The sequence below is a fragment of the Herpailurus yagouaroundi genome, unplaced genomic scaffold (genome assembly GCF_014898765.1).
Source record: "Herpailurus yagouaroundi ecotype Mexico unplaced genomic scaffold, PumYag 66288, whole genome shotgun sequence".
In the NCBI taxonomy this organism is placed as follows: Eukaryota; Metazoa; Chordata; class Mammalia; order Carnivora; family Felidae; genus Herpailurus; species Herpailurus yagouaroundi.
In genome coordinates this window covers 1-5,942 of record NW_024419294.1, presented here as the reverse complement: position 1 = coordinate 5,942, position 5,942 = coordinate 1, and the positions used below count along the sequence as shown (strand labels likewise).

The window sequence follows — 5,942 nt, the reverse complement described above, 5'->3', positions numbered from 1 at the left end:
TACGCCCCCTCCCGCCCAGCCTGCCCACTTCTGTCCGGCTTCCGAGAAGGGATATTTGCTTGCGTGTTACATCCAGGCACAACGCACGCGGTTTCTAAAATTTCCTCCAGCTTCCTTTATAGGCTCATCCGGAAAATATGCCTTTTCTCTGCATCCACAGGCCAGCCTTCCAACCGCCTTAGGCTGGGGGGCTGTCCACCTGCCCCTCCCCCGTCTGTGCCTGCTTTCTGTTCCAGGTACTTAGCCTTGACGGAGGAGCGCCCTCCAGACCAAGCGTTTTCCGGAGCCCCGGCTGCCCCGCTGCGTTCCATGACCCCCAGGATTGAGGCAGGGTCCCCTCTGATCCCACATTCTGGTGTTGACGCTGCAAGACGAGCGTTGACTTCTGCCTCACCATCAGCCTTCTGTGGTTGCTCTTTGTCCCCAGTGTAGGGGCGAACAGTGGCCCTGACTCTGGCTAGGGGTGAGGGTAGGGGAGCATGTGACTCAAGACCAACACCGTGAGCTACAGGGGTTCCCTCCGGGATGGCCATGTAACCTGATAAGCACCTCTAGACTTCATGAGATGAAGGTGCCAAGTCTGGAGCTACTGCAGCCATTTTGTGACCCGAGGACAATGATGTGTATGTCCCTAACACCTGAGCGGCGGAAAGTGGTTGGGAGAAAGGGAGCCACGCCGGAAGTTTTCCACGTAACTCTGTGACTCAAATCGCCAGGGGAGCCTCCTCGCTGCTAGAAATTTTACCAACTTCCTCGGCAAATCCACTTCCCCCCTCTCCCGGATGACAATTTCACACCTTCTCCTGTTTCCCTGACCCCTTTTCCTGCCTCATTTGTCATTTCCTGGAAACACAGTGCAGTTGGAAGAGAAGCTCTAAACCCAGGTGCTTCTGTGCCTCCCTGTTCCCGCCCGGTGCAGGCCCTCTGCTCGCACTTGGGCACCGGTCCTGAGGTATGACCGCAGAGAGGCAGTCCCTTCTCTCCTGACACACCGTCCCTCTCCCCTCCTCCATTTGCTCATTCCCATCCGCACCTCTTCAGGAAGCCGTCCCCCATCGTCACTTTGCACGCAGCTGCTGTCCCCCCTCTCCACTGAGTCCCAAGAAAATTCTAGAAACATTACTATGTACACTGGCTTTAGTGCCTCGCCTTTGGTGACTTCCTGGACACGTTCATCCTCACGTGGCCCGGAAGCCCCCTGCCTGGCGGCCTCCCCCGGCCGTGCTCTGCCCTCACCCACCAACCTCCTCTGTAGGAGCGCTGTGGTCACAGGGGGGCTGGCGGCTCCTAGGGACGCTCACTGGGGACCTGACGTGGTTTCTGGGCGCCTTGCTGCCCTCGACTGTGGGATGGGGCTGCTGCTGGCGGCTGGCTTTGCGAAACTGCACGAAAAGTGCCTCAGCGGACTTGGCACGTGGCAGAGACTAAATGGGAGCTGTCGTCATTATTGCGGTCGCCTTGTCCTCGTCACCACCATGCTGGCAGGCACCGCCTCCTCAGCCAGGACGCTGTTGGATCGTGACCACAGCTGAGCGTTTGGGCCACAGTCGTGTCGGCCGCACACGGCGTGAATGATCGGGTTTTCCCAGCAGCGGGCCAGGGCGCGTCCTAGAACGAGCGAGGAAGGGCCGTCTGCCGAACCCGGGAACCGTGTGTGACCAATTACGACGCTTCGGGGATGCCAGCGGGTCACGGGCACGCGTCAGGACAGCGCCCGGGCCGGCGCACTCAGCGCCTGGAACTGGCGAGTCTGAGCTCCCTGGGCTCCAAAAGCCACCGAGCCTCGCGGGCAGCAGCTTGTTCCAACAGCGAGGCGCCTGGGGAGCCAACGGGTCGCGGCCCAGGAGAGGCGGGGACCGTGCCCGGCGTTTGAGCCACCCGCTGCCAGCTAGCGGGAACCAACGGCGCTTGGCGATCGTTGCGGCAAACTGAGGCTCGCGGGGCGTTTGCGCGTCTAAGGCCCGTCTGGACCTGCAGGGGCGGCTGTGCGGCTGCCGGGGCCCCTCCCCCACCACATAAGCAGGCAGTGTCGTGGGAACCGAGCTCCTGGTGGGCGGCTGAGCAGGTGAGCTCCTGCCCTGGCCACCCCGTCCCGGCGCCCGCAGCCCGATCCCAGGGCCACGGCCGCGGAGAGGGTGCCCTGTCTTCCAGCGCCCATGACGCCCGGGGGTGCGAGCTCCCGGTGTTTGAGGCACCTGCTCCGGGGCAAAGCCAGGGAGTCGGGCTGTCGGCTCCCACCTGTCCCCATGCTCTGTCGGCCGGACACGGCTTCAGGCTCGCCTCCTTCTGGAAACGGGGTGCGAGCACGTGGCAAATGTGCAGGGGCCTGTATGGAAGCTCGGCGTGGAAGAGAGAAGGAAGCAAGAGTTTTCCCGACAAGACCTCACGGCTGAAGGTCCCGAGCAGCTGTGGACACGCGGCCGGAGCACTGGCCAGGGGCCGGCCTCCGGGCCCCTCAGAGACAAGCCAGGTGGCACTTCCGAGATCAAGAGATGGTTGGGGCGTCTGGGGGCCTCGGTCGTTTGAGCGGCCACTTCGGCTCAGGTCACGATCTCGCGGTCCATGGGTTCGAGCCCCGTGTCGGGCTCTGTGCTGCCCGCTCGGAACCTGGAGCCTGTTTGGGACTCCGTGTCTCCCCCTCTCCTGCCCCTCCCCCACTCACACTCTAGCTCTCAAAAATGAATGTAAAAAAAATTAAAACAAAAAAAAAGAGAGAGAGACACAGCGGGCCCAGGACTGTGCTGTCTTGCACTGTCAGCCTCCTGGCCCTCAACCTCCCGGGGCCTCCGCTCCTCATCTGGCAAATGGGCTGATGCTTCCGGGCCCTTCTGCTAGCCTTGAAAGCTGCGTGCAAGGACCTTACAAGCTGCTGGGGAGGATCGTTGCTTTGCAGGTGACATGTTCCTGATCCAGTGACCCTGAAGGTTAACGTCATTGCCACCTGCTCCCAGCGTTAGGAACTGCTCCTGGTCCCACTCCCAGGGGCCTGGAGACCACAGTCCGAGCGGCCTGCCTGTGTGTTCATGTCAGTGTTGAATAATCGCTTCATAATAAGGCAAAAGCTGGTTATATTCATTTAATCTCTGTTAAAAGCATCACAAATGATTTATTGATTTTTAAAAAGGAAAAATAAGAAAGGATTTTTCGCATCTTTGTTATGTGCATATACCAAGTGTGGGCATAGCCCGGTCGAATGGAGCGTTAGCTGCCCACCACAGACCACACCTTACCCCCAGGTGCCTGTACAGCAGATTCGTAGAACCTCAGATGTATAACCAGACGATCCATAGCCCTACATGTTGATCTATATGGTCACGGGGATGGAGAAGTACAAGGTTATCTCAGATGCCACCTTATTCCCAGGCTCTCGGGTCCACACACTCAAAATACTCTTAATAGAAACAATAACGTAAAATACGAGAGAAACACCAATAACTAAGGGGGGAAAAAAACCCCTACCCAAACAGCAGAGAGAATGAAGTTGAGTGGTCAAGGAAGGTCAAAGGGGTGGTCACCTGCAGGCACTGGTGAGCTGGGGGTGGGGGAGGGGCACTGTGTCCAGGGGACTCATGCTGACCGTGACCTTGGCTCTGGATGGTGCCGACAGGTATCTGACCCTGTGTGATGCTCATGGGGCAGGCTGGGTGGGGGTGGACGGCAGGACACAGGGCTCCCTAAGGTGTCTTTGAAGACTGCAAACAGGCTGGGGGGTGGCAAAGGTCCAGAGAGTGCCAGCCGGGGATCCCGCGCCGACCTCCCCAGCGATGCGTCCCCCGGTCTCTGGGCCCCAGCCCTTCCCCAAGGAGGGTCTTAAGAACAACTTGCAGGGTGACCTCTGGAGGGGGCCCAGGAGCCCCAGCTGGTGAGTGGCGGCCCGGGGAGAGGGACTCCACCACCTGGCATGTGACACACAGTGACCCCTTCCTCCTCGCGGCCTCAGAGTCCCTATTTGTGACACGCAAACACTGAGGGACTCCTGTGCGCTGGGGGCTGTTGCGGGCGCGAGGGTTTGTCCCTGGGTCTCCCCTCCTGCAGGCCTTTGTAAGGGAAGTGAGTTAATGCCCCCCAGGCTTCATTCTGGACTCACCAGCAGCCAGTGAGCTCCCAGCCTGAGCTCTGGTGTTCCCCATCGCCTAGGGGGAGACCCTGAGCCCTGCCTGGGAGGGGAAAGTGGGGGGAGGGGGGGGACGAAGAGGAGGGGAGGAGGGAGGGAGGGGAGAGGAGGAGGGGGGCGAAAGGGGGGAGGGAGGAGACTACTGACTTCGGGGTTCAAGGCAAAAGGTGAACACCTCCCCCCTGTATATTCACAAGTGTAGACTTAGGCTAGCGTCCCTGATTCTAGGCGTCTGTGAGTGAGTGGACTCACTGTGCACCGGGGTGCAGAGGGCTAGTCCCTGGGGCACCTCTGCTACTGTCTTGCTGTGTGACCGTGGGAAAGTCACCCCTCTCTGGGCCTCAATTTCTCCAACTTCAAAATGAGGGGCACGCTCCTGGACGGCCCTTCCGGTTCCATCCGAAGCCTCTTCTGGTCCCCGGCTCCTACCCGGGTTCCCCCAACTGTAAGGAGGCGCCGGGCCCTTGGTGCTTCTCCAGGCGGTGCCCCAGGGGGAGGAGGAGACCCCAGCGGGTGGGCGGGGAGCCCGGGGAGGGTGCCACCTGCTGGCCGGCTGCAGACGTGCAGGCCCGGGCTCCGGGGGCAAAGCCGTCAGAGCACCTGTCCCTCCGGAACCCCGACACTAAAAGAAGGGTCCCGAGAAGGGGGCTCTGACAAAGCAACCCAGACGGCTACTACCTGACCACAGAGTAGAAAGTTGAACAGCCCCCCACCCCCAGAACGCAAACAGCTACCTAAAGAGGTATTTACATTATCTGCAGTTTAAAAAGAGGCGGACGGCGGGAGGCACGGAGGGCTGTGTTGGGAGGGCCCGGGGCAGGGGTGGGGTCTGGGTCACAGTCCACTTTCTGGACTCTGCAGGGCGGCCCCCGCCGAGGGAGGCCATGCAGGTAGGAGCCGCCCTCCCGTGGGTATTGAAGAAGAAAGAGGGGCTCCGGGGCCCCCCGTGCGGGGACAGGGGCCCACGGTGCAGGGTGACCGGCGGCCCCGGCAGGCGCACCTCCCCGTCCCCAGGGCGGCCGGGCCTGGGCTGGGGCCACGGGCTGTGGCGCAGCGGGGGCAGCCACGCGCGGCCCGGGGACAGAGAAGTGCCCGGTCGGGCCGGGGGCGGCGGGTGGCGCCGTGCGCCTGGTGTCCAGGGGGGTCGGGGGTCAGGCCCCCGTGCGTCTCGCGGGCTGGGCGGGCGTGAGCTGAGGAGAGGGGGCATCTGTCGCTGGACGAGGTGGCGCTTCCGCAGGCCTCTGAGGGGACGCGGGTCCCAGCACCGGTGCCCTCCGGGGATGAGACGGCGCAGAGGAGAGTGTCCGGGGCGCAGGCCTCGGGGGACATCAGCTCACCAGGTAGCTGTGCATCTCTCGGGAGTTGATGCTCAGGACCACGCCGGAGTGATTCCCTAGGAAACGGACACGGCCGCCCGTGAGCACGCCCCCGCCCCGCCCCCGCCGCAGGGGGCGCCGGGGACCCTGCCTGTGGCCTCAGCAGCGCCGCGAGGAGGCCAACGTGCGTGGGCGTCCCGCGGTTCCTGGAGTCGTGCGGGTGGTGCCTGAGCGCCGTGCGGGGCAGTGGGGGGAGGGGAGGGGGTCTTTCCGTCTCCTGGGTGCACGACAGGGTGGGCTCTCCCGGTGCCGTCCCGAGCGGCGGGCCCCGGCAGGGGAGGCCAAGGCCACGCGCGTCGCGCCCACTGACCTGCGACAGGGCGGCCGGCGTGCGGCAGCAGGGGGATGCGGGAGGGGCTGCGCCCCCTCCCGGCAGCGGGCGCTGTGGGGCGCGGCGTGAGCGGCAGGAGAGAGAAGGGGCGCGGTGACATCAGAACGCGGGTCTGGGTGGG

General features: G+C 63.1%; 1 long non-coding RNA gene across 1 annotated transcript; it reads right to left on the bottom strand.

Moving 5' to 3' along the window:
• Positions 1-3,061: 3,061 nt before the first annotated feature.
• On the bottom strand, positions 3,062-5,906 carry LOC121024601 (uncharacterized). The gene is made up of 2 exons (XR_005787761.1): positions 5,801-5,906; positions 3,062-5,507 (listed from the first exon to the last, which is right to left on the bottom strand). It is a non-coding gene; the product is annotated as an uncharacterized LOC121024601 (long non-coding RNA).
• Between the last annotated feature and the right edge of the window lie 36 nt (positions 5,907-5,942).